This window comes from Myodes glareolus, chromosome 10 (assembly GCF_982192425.1).
Source record: "Myodes glareolus chromosome 10, mMyoGla1.1, whole genome shotgun sequence".
In the NCBI taxonomy this organism is placed as follows: domain Eukaryota; kingdom Metazoa; phylum Chordata; class Mammalia; order Rodentia; family Cricetidae; genus Myodes; species Myodes glareolus.
The window spans coordinates 82,314,444-82,330,276 of NC_142035.1; the positions used below are offsets into that span (position 1 = coordinate 82,314,444).

The 15,833-nt window shown below is 36.7% G+C and overlaps 1 protein-coding gene across 4 annotated transcripts in view; it reads right to left on the reverse strand.

The window, feature by feature from the left end:
- Lrrc4c (leucine rich repeat containing 4C) overlaps positions 1 to 15,833 on the reverse strand; it is a 1,358,757-nt gene that overhangs the window by 1,053,738 nt on the left and 289,186 nt on the right. For 3 of the 4 annotated variants that reach the window (XM_085696658.2, XM_085696656.2, XM_085696655.2), the window contains exon 3: positions 1,930 to 2,009. The exons of the other annotated variant lie outside the window; for it this stretch is intronic. The gene's annotated coding sequence lies outside the window, so the exon portion shown is untranslated. The remainder of the gene's footprint in view (positions 1 to 1,929; positions 2,010 to 15,833) is intronic. 4 annotated transcript variants of the gene reach the window in all.

The following is a 15,833-nucleotide window of genomic DNA, read 5'->3' on the forward strand; positions in this document are numbered from 1 at the left end:
CCACTCTGTAGACAAAAGCTTTACTGACCAGACTGCTACATTCTCTTCTCAGGGCATACAGCACTTTGCTGTAAAGACAATGAATTTTTTGTTACATTGATCTAGGATTATTTTATGGCAAAGTATCTGAGAAACAGAAGCTATCTCCTTACTTTGATCTGTTGCATTGTTTACTGGAATAAAAGAAGGTTATCCTTTAAAAATCTGACTGCCATATTTTCTCAGCATATTTATTCAACACATTCATTAGGAATTGATCTGGAATAAGTAATGTAGAATGACTTACAATATCATTTTCTCCAAAATGAATATATAAATGAAAGAATGTTCAAAATGTCCTTCCAAAGCACAGTAGCAAGACATATAAATAGACATATTTTCTTTCAAGAGATACATTTGAAATTGTGCTCTTTTAAATATAAAATAAAAAAGGATAGCCAAGCATTGCATGCCATTCTCATACATGACTAGTCAACATTACATATCAAGCTGATCTCTCAAGAGACAATTGTCCTACAGAGTAAAAAATTCCATGAAAAAAAATTCTCAATCTCTTTATTAAAAAAGAAATCTGTGACCAGGTTAATTTATGAAAAATTCTGAGTTTATGGTTAAAATGTATTGAGCAAAGTGAAGATTGTGTTATGCCAGCCAAGCTCTCCAACACTTCATTATGTTTTGTAGGTGCTGAATGATTTCATATTCTTCAAACATCATCTAATGATTCTCCTGGTGAGAATAACCTTGTAATTATAGAAATTAGTGAGTTAATTAATGCTTTCTGTTTTTCTCAACTTTTAATTGCAAGCATATTTTTTTAGGAAACTAAAAAGAACCTATATTTTAATAATTACTGAAACTATGGATTTATTGGATAATATTAACCCTGACTTCCAAAGCATTCAGATCCCTAGAGGGCTCTGCATGCATAAAATACTTTCTGAACATTTGTTAATGTCTGTAGCTGCATAGAATATGAAAGTTAGTCAGCTGTGTTCGCCAGGGTCCCTTAAAAAGTAACCAAAAATACCACCCTTGAGTTATCGACTTAGTTCATGTTCAATTGTTCTTCATTCTTTAGGAAAGGCATGCAGCCCTCAAGGTATGTTTTCTAAGCCAGCATTATTTAAATCGAACAATCATAATCATATACATTCATGAAGTAAAATAGTATGTTTTAAAATGTGTAATCAGTTGGATGTAATATACTGATTTTTGAATAATACAACTTTAAATGCATCAAATATCTGGTCACTAAAAAGCATTAATTAGATATATTGCCATAAAGGATGTACAGATAAGTGTAAGCACAGGTAAAAAATACTCAATATCATTTATCTTTCAAGAAATGCAAATTGAATCAAGAACTCAACTTGATTTTGTGGGTGAGATATGTTTGTTAATCCTCGGCAGCCAATTGTGCTAATTAGGTTTTTGTCAACTTGATGCAAGCTAGAGTATTTGAGAAGAGGAACTTCCATTAAGATAATGCCCTCAATAGGTTGTCTGTGGCAATTACATGGGGGAATTTCTTTGATTAATGTTTGCACTGAAGGACAAAGACCACAAGGTAAGACATACCACCCCTGGGCAGGCAGACATGAATTGTTAAGAGAGCAGGATGAGATCCAAATGAGCAAGTCAGTATGCTGCATCACCCATGACTTCTATATCAGTTCTTGACATCAGGTTCTTTCTCAGTCATTCCTTCATGATGAATTGTGACTGGGACATGTGAGATAAAATAAATACTTTCTACCCCAAGTTGTTTTTGGTTATGGGGTTTTATCATAGCAATAGAAACCCTAAGTAAGATATCAGTAGTGTTCAGAATAAATTAACTTTTGCAATTGTAATATCCTTATAAACTGTACCATCATCAAGACACCCCAGAATTATTAATTATAATATCATCCAGTCCTGAGTTACCTTTGTGGATTATCACCAGTATAGCACACAACTGAAGAAGAGCCATTCAAGTTGGTGTTTGAAATCAACACTATCACTTTCTAAAAAACAAGACAAAAGAAAAAATAACGTTGGTTGCGACATTCATTACATTCCGAATGGGGATATTAGCATTTAGGTATTTTCAGAGAAAGTGTTGCATGCTATAGAACACACGTGGTCTAGCAAACCATTAGATTAAACCACTGATCTTATTTTATTTTATTTTCATTTTTTAAAAAAGACAACAAACTTTTTTTTTTCATTATACATACCAATCCAAGTTCCTACTCCCTCACCTTCTCTACCTTCCAGAGTAGTGGTGTTTACAACTAATTGATTATAATTCTTCTTATTATCCCTAATTACTGAATTACAATAAGAGCTTCATGGGCATCCTGCCCTAGCATGCCTACCTCAGTTTTCTAGCCTATACCAAAGGAAGCTGCAGGCAATACTCTGGATTCGTGAAGAAAACTTTCATCTTTAGACACAACACAATTACTTCAAATGAACATTGTCCTCTTAAGACAATGGGTAGAACAAGAATTAAAAAAATCCTTATTGTTCTGTTTTACATGATGTTCATGATTTTTTAGTCTTTAATGAGTGTTGAATAAATAGTGTAATGTTGAATTCTGTTCTCTAGAGGAACAGAATTTATAGAATGAATTCATACACACACAGACATTTGTGTGTGTGTGGCTTTAACATGCTATGGTCTAACTAGTCCAACAATGCCTGTCTACCAATGAAAGGTCCAAGAATCCAGTAACAGTTCAGATAAAGAGGCTGAATATTTTTGCCGGTTTTCAGTATAAGTCAGAATATTGAAGAATCAGGTTCTGATGCCAGTTAAGGAATGAACTTGTTAGAGAGAGATAGGGCAAACAGGCAAAGAAAGAGCAAGTTTACTTCTTCCGTGTCATTTACATATGGCCCAGATTAAAGTTGTACCTTTCAAAAGATTTGGATTAAAGTGGTATCTTCCCACTACAAAGATTCATATCAGAAGTGTTTCTTTCAAACTTCAAATATTTTAATTAAGAGAAAAAAACCTCTCACAGGTGTGACTAGCCATTTGGAATTTAGGTAATTCCAGATATATTCAAGTTGATAACTAAGAACAGCCATCACAGCAGTAGAAAAGTGGAATGCACCAAAATATAGTAAGTGATACTTCAGTGTGTAGCTGAAGATAATGAAGAGATTCGGTTGGAATGAATTTAAAGGGCAAAAGGAATATGTTGCCTTCCCAAGCATGAGTAGGGTATTATGGAATGAAAAACAGGGGTTGATAGATGGACCTAACTTACTCGGACAAGTCACATTCCTACAAAGAACTAAGGTTCAATAACCTTGAGTACGTGATGGGAGAAGGGTGCAGGACCATGTTAATGCAGGGAGAACTCAAGAAAGAGAAGTCAAAGGCAGTTAGGAAGCCACCGTGACCTAATACAAACTCTTCTTAGCAGAGGTCATCAGAAGTCTTTCCACAAAACCATATAGTTTACTGTGTCCCTCTGCCCTCCTATCAAGAAAGAAAGTGCCCATTTTATCTTCCTTTTTTTATAAGGCTAAAATCAATCGATTTTTGAGAAATAAATCTATGTCAAGACTTCTGTGCTTCATAACAGGGGAGGCATCCTTTCATGAACCACAATCCCATGGACGTAACCATGACCACTTTCCTTCCTACCAAAGTGCCCTCTATTACTTTGGCTAGAACCATCAGATCTTACTTCGGGTTCCTTCTAAAGTGCCATTTTCTCATAAGACACCACAAAAAAATCAATGTCTGTTTTCTCTCTTATCTCATTCTGTTTATCTCAAGAAACTGCAGTATACTTCAAATATTTGTTCTAAAGTCTATATGTTTGTTAAACCTTGGTTCTAGTAGGAAGTTTATAGTTTATTCTCAAGAGAAGATTATTAGAAAATAGTGATGTTTTCTGTTTTGATCATAGTGCTTAACTTTCCATAAACTGGAGGTATTCCCCTTGAATTTAAGGGAAACATCTCTTAGGGTTTATTTATAATTTCTTGTGTTATATTTTATTCATATTTCCTCTCTGTTAATCTATTGTATATGTGTGTATTTGTGAGTGTGTGAGTGTCTGTGTATATGTGTGTGTGTGTGCATGCCAGTGTGTATAGACCAGAGGTTAACCAACATTCTACAATATTCATGATTAAGTCAGAAGACGATTTATGGAAGTCATATCTGCCCTTTCCTTTTATGGTTCAGGTGACCGAACTCAGGTTATGGGGTTGGTACCAGGTAGTTTTAATAGTTGAGTTGTTTCACTGATCACCCAATCATTCCTTAAACACATCACTTCACTGGTGCGGGAGAATTATCTGTATTCTGTCAATCATATTTTAATAAAACGCTGATTGGCCAGGCAGTCAGTATAGTCGGGAAAGCCAGACAGGAAGTAGGGGTGGAGCAAAGAGACTGGGAGTATTCTGGAAGCAGAAGCTCTCTCTCAGCCACTCCTGCGCAGATCACTGAAGAGACAGCATGTAACCTGCCCAGCTGAGAAAGGTACGGAGCCATTATGGCTAACATAGATGAGAATAATGGGTTAATATATGTTATAAGAGTTAACAAGAAGCCTGACCTAATGGACCAATCAGTTTATAACCTAATGTAGACTCCGTGTGATTTTTTGCGGGGAGTTGCCGGTTGTGGGGTACTGGGTGGGACAGAAACCCCAGCAAGCCGGCCCCTCATACTACACTTCACTTATTTCTTCCCACTGAAAAGAGACTACATTGACTTTTTTTGAAGAAAAAGATAGATTTATTTTTATTTTACACGAAAAATGTTTTGTCTGAATCTATGTATGTGCACCAAGTACATGCCTATTGCCCACTAAGTCCCCAAAACAATATGGAATTCCCTTTAAATGGAGTTAACACACAACTATGAGCTGTCATTTGGGTAATGGGAAAAGAGCCCTGGTCATCTGTAAGAGCAGTTGGTGTGGTTAACAGCTGAGTCTTCTCTCTAGCTCTCTACATTGACTGCTTTCTTTGTTACTAATGCAAAGTATTGCTTCTAAAATATACAGAGTACAGTTTTAGATAAGGAGAGAAGCTAAACCTGTCTCTGAACATGAGCACCCAGAAAGCAGTGTAGTCCTACTTGGGTATAATTGCGCAGTATTCCCATCCTCCCCTCCATGCATACAAAGCAAATACAAATTGGCATACTTTCTGTTGACACAAGTAAAGTTTATATGCGCTCCTTTTAACAAACTATTTCTTTGTGGTTTGGGTGTTTGAGAGATATCTGCTGTTCTAACAAAGTTATCCTGCTATTAACTCCACAGAAATAGACTGTTTTGTTTAAAGAGGAGGTAGTTTTTGTTTTTTGTTTTTTGTTTTTTGTTTTTTGTTTTTTTTTTTTGTTTTTGTTTTTTTTTTGCTCAGGAAATTATCAGCCTAGTTCCAAGTGCTAATGCTTATAGTGGCTGACAAAGTAAAAGACACATAAAGAATAGCAAGCGATCAGGATTAGGTAGAATCTACAGTACCTAAGATACTCGAGAATTACCTTGTTTCCTAATGATAACACTCTGGGAAATGGGTAGAATATAGTATCTGTATAAAAGAGAAAAGGGACAGACTAGTGAGAACTCATGGTCAGTTTGAGGATGTGACGCAAATATTCTCAAAAGGGAGCCAAGCAGTGGAGGCACATGCCTTTAATCCCATCACTCGGAAAACAGAGGAGGGTGAATCTCTGTGAGTTCAAGGCCAACCTGGTCTATCAGAGCTAGCTCCAGCACAGGCTCCAAAGCGACAGAGAAACCTTGTCTCAAAAAAAAAAAATTCTGACAAAGAACTAAATGAGGAACTTTTTCAGTCTACATTATTGTCTTGCTGCTGAGTAGTGTCAATGAAGGAAGTTAGTCTATTTGTAAAGTATTCACCGGAAAATGCCTATTTCAAACCTGGCTCTGCTGTCTCTACAGTCTGTATTTTATACATATACAATCATTACACATAATTACTGCAACAGTAACCTAGTGAGGTGTGTAATAAACATCACTGGCCCTCTGACCACACTGCTACGGAATTGTTTAGATAGATAAGTGTGAACATTTAAAAGACTTGTTTATTCTAACAGGTTAATTTCAAAGGGAAAAACAAACTCTATAAATATAATTTTATAAGTTCTATCTTATGATAGCCTAGTTCAAAAAGCTTTACATGAATTAATTCATTGCATTATCAGTGGATTGTTGAGAAGCAAGTAGTTCTTGTGAGAGACAGAGTTCACTATTGCAGATACATAATCTATACATCTTTACTCTTCATCCTTCTTTGTTAATTCCCTTGTCTTTTGACCTCCCTGCCAATACTTCCTTATACATACATGTCCCTGTGACTTCCTTATACATACATGTCCCTGTGACTTCCTAATACATACATATCCCTGTGACTACTTATTGCCATCTATCCTCTTGTTTTTCTTTGTATACAGACAGTAGAAGAGTACTGTATTTAGTAGCTCCTGGATACCACACTGGCACTTGTAGATACCTTGTGCTTTGTGTACTTGTGTGAGTGGTATGTGGACATACCTATAGGACTGTGATCTCAATTTATAGATAAGGAACTGATTTTTTTTAGGGAGATGATCTGAGTTCTGCCAAGTCATAAAGGATAAAGGTAGCAAATACCAGAATTCAGACTTAAACCCAGGCTTGTATCAAATTATATCCCACATCATCCTGTTGTCTTTTAATTTTTCTCCTTGTAGACTATAAAATCCTAATTTCTAACACCATTTTCTCTGAATTTTTTGATAGACCAATTCCCTATAGAGAAGAAAGAATTTCAACCCTTAGATCAGCGGGAGATATTTTTAATATCTTCATTCATTGCAGGAAGAAATAGTGTTTAATGAAGCAAACTCTAGTCAGAACAGAAAAGCAGTTGTTAAAGTAACCTATAAAATGTACACATGGTAATTCACATCTCAAATGCATCCATTTGTGCCAGTAAATATTTTCAAATAAGAACAAAGATACTTTAAGAAAGCCCCATATTTTTATTTTTCAATACCAGTCTAATGAATGTCTGGGATGCCATTATGACTCACGAACAGATAATTTTGCCCAGGATGAATAAAGTGAGCAGAATCCAAGACAACTAAGCATAGTGTGTGCCATCTGGAGGACACACCGTCTAGAGAGAAGTTTGTCTTATTTATGGAAGGAAAAGGGGTAAATTCTGGTATTATTTCTCCTATGAGACTAGTCAAATAACAACATGAAGTAGTGTGGAAACATGTCCACGATAGCCTTTATCCTAGATCCATGCTAGCCCATGAACAGCCTCGTTTATTTTTTCACCTTCCTCTTGTGTGTGTCTCTCTCTCCATCTTTCATCAACTCAGACTTTAGAGGAGATAAAGTTCTGAAAACTTCTTAAGCCCATACTTCTAAGCACATCTGTATTTTTCTACATCAATTAAAATTCCTGAGACTCTATTCCTTTCTGTCTGTCATGTGAATATACTACCTTTAAAAAAATTATGAGAAACACTGTCATTTCCATGAACACATTAATAAATCATATAGAATTTGATATAACTTAGTGTGATATACATTTCAGTTATTAAACATTGAATGTGTATTTTGTTTGCTCTTCTGTTTTTCCTTCATATCTATCTTTAAAGAAGGCAGTGCATGACGCATAGTGTGGATTCAATAAATAAATAAATAAAGAAAGAAAGAAAGAAAGAAAGAAAGAACAGAGGGATTCCTTTGCTTAATTGAAAAAGAAATGGAGTAATTTCAAACAAATATTAAAAACAATATTGAATCTTTGCAAGTCTTGGAGTAAACCCAGAATGAATTTCTAGGAAGGAAAGATTTACAAGATTACCCTGGGCTAGAAAGAACGTCGTGTTTAATTAGATGACCATTATCACTAAGTTAAATATAGTTGCTACATCATTGCGTAGAGTTTCTTTTCTCTCACTATCAGCATGCCTGGCATAGTGGTTGACCCTAAACTTCAAATTATTGTAATTTTCTTCTTTGTTTATTGTAGTAGACTGAATAGTAATCCCAAATTTCTCAGTCCTCACAATTTTAAGTTCATTAAGTCAACAATGTTGAAATGAAAATATTCTGGGTTAGCCACATAGACCCTGAATACTATCACTACTGCCCTTATAAAATAGGTGAAGAAGAAAAATGGGTACATAGAAGAGGAGTTTGGAAGATTACCGTATACAGATGTTGAAGCAATATGCCCAAACATTGAAAAGCCAACAGTCACCAGAAAAGAGAACATAAAAGAAACCTACAGCTGCAGGATTTTCTTAGGGCAGGGAGACTGTATTCATATTGATTTTGGTTTAATACTTAGACTTCTGGCCTTCAGAATTATGACAAAATACATGTTGGCTGTTTAATGTTACAGAATGATTATATCTATTGTACTAACCTTTGCCTTGAGTTCAAATAAATTTCTATTGATCAGGTAATTCTAATAAAAATACTCTATACTCTCATTCTTTAGAATATTTATCTCCTTTGTGAAATTCCTCTGTTTTTTTTTTTACTTTATTTTGTTATGGAATTTACCATAGGATGCTTGTAACTTATTTTGAAGTCTAGCATTGTTAAGAAAAGAGGACCACAAGGAGAGATCCCCAGATGGTTCTCTGGACAGAGGAGAGGGTGCCTGAACCGGCCTTGGCCCACAACCATACTGATGAATATTTTGCATGTCACCATAGAACCCTCATCTGGCGATGGATGGAGATGGAGGCGGAGAACCACGTTGGAACACTGGACCTAGCTCCCTAGGTCCAAATAAGAGGCAGAAGGAAAGAGAACGTGAGCAAAGAAGGCAAGGGCAGAGGAAACCTTCATCCGACTTTGGATGGCGACACAGATGGAGACCCATATTGGAACACCGAACTGAGCACTCCACGGTCCAAATGAGGAACAGAAAGATGAAGAAAATAAAAAAAGTAATCAGGACTGCGAGGGATGCGAGCACCCGCTGATACAAGGGAACTGATATAATGAGAGTTCACCAAGGCCTGTTGGACTGGGACTGAACGAGGACGTGATCCAACCAGATTCTCTGAATGTGGCTGGCCCAGAGCCTTTTTGAAAAGCCATTGACAATGACACTGGGACTTGCTTCCTCTGCATATACTGGATTTTGGCGCTCCAGTCTGTTTGGACTCTCACCTTTCCTGGACCTGGAGGGAGGGGGGAGGAACTTGAACTTCCCACAGGGCAGGAAACCCTGACTGCTCTAGGGGATGGAGAGGGAGGAGGAGAGGGAGTGGGGGGAGTGGGAGGGTGTTTGGAGGAGGGGCTGAAATGGAAAGTTTTATAATTTAATAAAAAAAAATCTCAAAAAAAAAGAAAAAAAAAGAAAAGAGGACCATTTGCATCTATATTTTTTTCTGTTAGGACACTGCATAATGTCTGGGTGTGAAAATGAATTCATTAAATATTTGTAAAGAAAATTAAATTAAATTGCAAAGATAGAATAAAGTTTTTTGTGTGTGGTTCTTAATAAAGTGAATTAAAATTTCATACTTCTTTTTTCTTTTGAAATATAATAGATATAATTCCATTTTGATAAACATTCAAAGCTAATTGGTATGATTGATAACACTGTGATCACCCTCAAATCTGAAGTATCATAAAATCAAAAGATCACATACTTCCAGTTGTTCCTTAGGGCAACTTTATAAAATAAACAGACATTGCACAGTCCCAGAGTAAGAACACAGATTACAAAGCATAGGTCTGGATGACTTCTATAATTTTCCACTAGAAAGACAATTGGAAAAGTGGCATAGTCAGTATTAAGCTATTGAAACTACAGCCTGTAGTTAGAGTAGGCAAAGTGAGTAGACTTGTATTTTAGGGTAAGGATAAGGAAGTTCATTTTAAAAAACACCGGCTAAAATCTGATTTCGGTATACTATGAGCTATACTAGGATGCCCAGTGTGATTTTACAATGTGGTGACTTGTGAAACCTCTCAGCTCTGCTGTCTCTCTGGCTTTTGCTCTAGGACAGCACAGGTCGTGGAGACAGCTCCTATACTTTTGCCAACAGTCATGTATGTGAAGCCTTTGCATGATTCCTGTCAATACCCTTGCAGTATGTAACCCAAAGCAGTATGTACCCCAAAGATAAACAGTGGTCAGTCACAGTCACACAGTTTCCACTCATTCGCTCTGAAACTAGGAGTAACGTGCTTGTGGAAAGCCTGGCTATTGGACCTCACTAAATCCTCTTTCTCTACCAACTTATTTTGGAGGCTGGAAAGATAGATCCAGGGTTCAAAGCACTTACTGCTTTCCCAGAGAGCTGAGTTCTGTTTGCAGCACTCATATCAGGTGCCTCACATGTGTCTATAACTCTGGCCCTCTGTTCCCATGGACATTTGAAATCACAGGCACATACCTACATGCAAGTATACACACTGACATAATTAAAATAAATCTAGAACAGAATAAAGCATTTTGCACACATCTGGTGTCTATTGCAATTCAATTATATTGAAACTTAATCGCACTCTTATAATACTATATATTTAAATAAGTTCAAATGTTGAGACATTAAAGGAGGTTGATGAGGACAAAATGAGCATGCCTAGGGAGATGTGTCTGTAGATCCCTGTTGAGAAATCATTAAGACCTGTGTTCAAATCCCCAGAACCCATGTAAATCCTGGGTGTAGCAGGGCACATTTGTAGCCACTGTTCTAGGAGTAGGAACGAGGCTAATCCCAAGGCTTTAACCAACCAGCCTGTCTCACACTGGAAGACTCAGCTTCAGTGAGAGACACTGTCCAAACAAGTGACTGAAGAAGAGACCCTGTCAACTTTGAAACTCCATACCTAAGTGCATGGGTCAGTGCACCCATATATGAGATTACAGTACACAGAACAAGAATAAAGGGGGGAGAGGATAGGAGAGGAGAGGAGAGGAGAGGGGAGGGAAGGGGAGGAGAGGAGAGGAGAGGAGAGGGGAGGAAAAAGAGGAGAGGAGAGGAGAGGGGAGGGGAGGGGAGGGGAGGGAAGGAGAGGAAATGATTGATTTAAGAAGTACATGACTGTTCTGGAAGGAATGGATTAATGAATGGATTAACTCAGTCCTTCACGATGTGACAATACAGAAAGCAGCCTTTTTTTTTTTTCCCAACTCAAAGTATAGCCTCTGGTAGGGGAAAATTATAGTATAACCAAGGACATAACTCTAGTTCTTCTTTGGCTAAAGCAGATCACCATAAAACAATGTTTCGCTTTCTCTAATCTGCCCTTCCTAATTTAAACTGTATTACTTTCCCCCAAAGCTCACCATAGAGTGAAAGTAAAGTGAAATATTTAATGTATTGTTTAACACTGATTTACAAACTGAAAGTGTCTCAAATCACCTAGGAACCAAACTTCTGGTCATGTCTGTCAGGGAGATTCTAGATATGATTAATTAATGAATTAATTAAAGTGAGTGTCACCATGCCAAAGAATGAAACCATGTACTGAATTGGAAAGAGGAAAGAAATGAGTACGGCCCCCCCTCCCTGGCTTCATTGGGTCACAGTTTTATCGCTGCTTCAAAGCTTCCATGAAGGTCTGTAACTAGGAGCCAAGATAAGCGCTGTCTTCTTTAAAGTGTTTGTCAGCCTTTTTATTGTAACAAGTAACAACCACAGGTAATTTTCTCTCTCCTTGCTGTCTCTCTCTTTATCTCTCATTTACTCTCGCTTTTCCTGTTTTCATTCACTCTTTGTATCCTTTGCTTCCTTCTTCCCTCCCCTCCCCATATTTCCTTCTTTCTTTCTCCTTCCTCCTCTTTTCTCTCCTAAGTCATGATAATGGTTTTTCTTTGGTTTTACAAATTGATATATGTCCTTCTCACTAAACAAATGCTTTCTCTTTGTACACATCCATTTTGGTAATGCTGAGCCACAAATCTAGAATCAAACAAATAAAGCCATCTTTCACAGGATGACTCAAATCTGAGAAAAGAGAGGTTCTGAGTCAGAGGAAGGGTTTTAGCATTTTGCGGACAGATTTTTTCTGCTTTGTTATTCAGCCTTGTGTAGGATTTAATTATCTGAATCAGCTCTTCGTAAAACCCACGAACCCATCTACGCAGAGTAAAAATAAACAGCCTTGTTAGAAAAGATCAAAGCAGTATAAAGAACAGCAACACACGTTTATCTGCGAAAACATCACAGCAGGCTCATGAAGAAAGACCTGGGAAGCTGAGTGAAGAGCAAGGTTACTTGGAATGCCCCCAAAGTGGTCATAAGCAGTCACCTTAAATGTAACCCTTAAATCACTCTCTTGCCTAGATACCGAAAAATATCTTAATTATAAGAAACAGACAAAAATGGATTGATTCCTCATTATCTCACAATGGAAACAGAGGATTAACAACTTGGTGAACAGTGTTTCCTTTTCTACCAACTGGTTAAAATTTTTTCCATCTCATAATAATATGCTTCACTTTATTTTATATGACAGATTAAGCATCAGGAAGAACATTTTTTTAAAAGCATTGGAGATACTTCAGTGAACAAAATAAGGGTAATACCCTGACTTTATTAACTGGTATAATACAGTAATTAAATACATTTTCTTATCTAAGGTAGAAGAGGCTATGGAAATTAAAGAAAGATACTTTTGATAGCCAGTCTGCAATATTAACTATGATAATAGCATCCAATAAATTGAGTTGTGAGTGTTTGGCATGTTTTGTTGATATGCTGAGGTAATTACAGACTGCCATGGTTTTATAACTTGATCACCATCAAAACTCAAGTTGAAACTCCCAGTGCAACTGTGCTGAATGATTAGACAGGGTGGGAGATGTTTTGGTCATGAAGGTTTACTACTGCTAGGAAAAAGGAAAGCAGAGGGTGAGCTCTCATCTTCTATTACACTGTGAGTGAAAAGCAGGCTGCTTCCCTCTAGAGACAGAAAGGTCTAAGGTACCATCTTAGAAGCAGAGCATAGTGTAGCCCCTGAACCTGTTTCTGCTTTATTCTTGGACTTCTGAAGCTCCAGAACTGTATGAAGTCAGTTTCATTCGGAAGTAAATCATTTACTCTCAGGTATTACACCACAGCCCTCAGGAAGGAGTAAGACAAATGGCGGAAATCACCCAGGCAAAAGAAGAACAGTAGCTTTTAAGAGGATAGCTAAAGCATGTGATGGATCACCTAGCAGGTCAGGTAGACCAGACTGGACATTGACTGCAGGACACAAAGAAAGGGGTAGAGAAGCAAGCGATAACACATCATTAAGGCCGTTCAGCCATCGTTGGCTTTTATAATTGCCACAGGAAGGAAAAATCATAGCAAATGTACTGGACTCAGTATTATCGTTGTACCTATGTTTTTGATCATGTGTAGCTCATGCATGCATATGGGCATGACTGCATATTCAGGCACATCTACTCTTGTGTTTGCATGTGAATATATGTCTGAGATTGATGCCAAAAATCTTCTAATGTATTCATTGAGCCACAAGTCTCTCTCAATCAAACCCTGTTTCAGGGACACATTATCTACACCTTATGAGGCTGAGCCACTACATCCACGTGGCATTTATATGGAATCTGGGGACTCTAACTCTTATCATGTTGCTTGGCTGGTTAGTGGTTTAACTAATAAGCCATCTCTGTATTTTCTTAACCATGCATCTTTGTTTTAAATGTATTCATATTGGTTAAATACAATATTGAAATAACAAAGAATATAATTGAGTTCACATAATCTATTGTGAAGTGTCTGTTTATCTTGTACAAATTTGTTGACATTCAGAGAAAAAAGAAACACACACACACATGATTACATTGAACAGCATTCATTGAGACTAGTTGATTAGAATTTTAAACATTATGAAAACATTTGATTGTTGTGGATACAGAGCTAAAAGATCTTGGGCTATTACAATCTATATAGCTATTGTATTTCTCACTTCTGTGTGTAATCTAACATTCTTGTGACTCTTAAGGAAATCCTTTTAGAATATATAAACAGGTTCTATCAGTTCAAAAAGCTAAATCTGTCTTCAAATAGCATCTGAAGGCAAAACTTTCCCAACTCGTCTGTAATTTGTCTAATGCACCAAGCAATCAGTTTGAAAAGTATTGTGACATATGACTTTTTCTCTGTTATTGAAGAAATATCATAACACTTACCATGCAGGGACAATGAATTGAGGGGAATATAAATCTGTGTTCTTTGTATATCTGATACCTGAATAAACTCTCTCCTACTGCCTTTGTGGTGAAAGCCACATTTTGTGCCTTTCTAATGACATCCATATCACAGGACAGATAAAATCATTGCTTCAGAGAAGGGAAACAAGCCACTGAATTGGGGTTTGATGTCTTTGTTAGCTTATTTTTTATTATATGCACTCTAGTATGCAGATGGAAATTAAAAATTAAAGAGAGTTGCCTCAAGGGGGCAAGTGACCCCCAGACAACTAGGTTAAATTCTAAAATGTCCTCAAATGAATAGAAATAATATAACTTCTTTATAACATAATAAAGCATTGGTTGTCTTATATCAGATACTGTTTTCATATTTGAACAAATTGACTTCATTTATAACCTGTGGGGAGAGGGCTGTGGCACACTCATCTGTTAAACCGTCATTAAACATCAGATCCACACTTCTGCCCATGATTTTAGAGTACACGTCCTTAGTCATGATGCTATATGCACCATTTTGAAAACTAACATTTCATGAATATTGAGAAATTTCTCAAATGTCATCATTTGTTAGGATCCACTGAGAAGTAGCTGTAGTGCACTTCAAGACAAAGGCAAGGGAGGTGAGCGTTACCTATGCTCATCATGATGATGCTGGTGGCCACAAGTAGAGATGGCCACAGAGAATTTGCTGTGCACCTGAACAAGCAAATGTGATTAGCTCAACTGAGGAATTCAGCCTCATTCTCTCTTCTTTTCGTATGTGAGAAAGTTGACAAGGGCTAACTCTGTTGAAATTCGATCAAAAACTGATTTTACATCGTATTGATTGAAGTGTCAAACTCTCAATTTGCATTTAATTTAATAGGATTATCTTCTGTGCATATAAAATAAATTAAACCATATCTTTCAATTCTTATGGTGTGAGTTTGTTTATCTTACACAAATAAAGTCATTTAATCTTTGTGATCAAATTATTTGTCCAAAAGTCAGAGAAGGCATTACTAACAACAACTTTGGATTGCTTCACCAATATGGTATTTTTCCAGAACAACTCAAGCTCAAAATAACTATAATTCTATGCTTAAAGTGGAATGTTTTTTTATTTATTTCTAACTTTTTTGGTTTTATTGATAAGGTAAGTTAGGAATAGACTTGTCTTCTCTTCTCTTCATTATTCATTAGACTTCACATGTGGGAGACTTCTGTAGATTTTACCATGGGTATAATAATCACAAATAATCTTATCACTAAGATTCCTGGTTCCCCAATATCCCCTATGCTATAAACCAGCTCCCAGCATCATTGTCAGCTGTGTAGTAAGCTTTGCCAGCCAGTAAGAGATGCAGAAATAGTGTCCTTGTAATCTTAGATCATGCTTGAACACAAGTTTTCCTTTGTCACCAAGAGAAGTAATGTATTATTTTCACAAAATGCTTGACTCTTTCCCTGTCTTGCTGGAAAAAAAAAACTATTTAAACTCGTATCAGAAAATATGAATATCATTTACTGGAGCATCTCAATAATCCCCCATTTACTAATGATTCAGAGATATTAGTTTGTTTAGGATCACAGATATTTTTTTCTTCCTCTGAGTAAAGGAAATGGTTTGGTAGATATAAAAAGAGGCATTTACTCTGTTCCGAACAGTACAC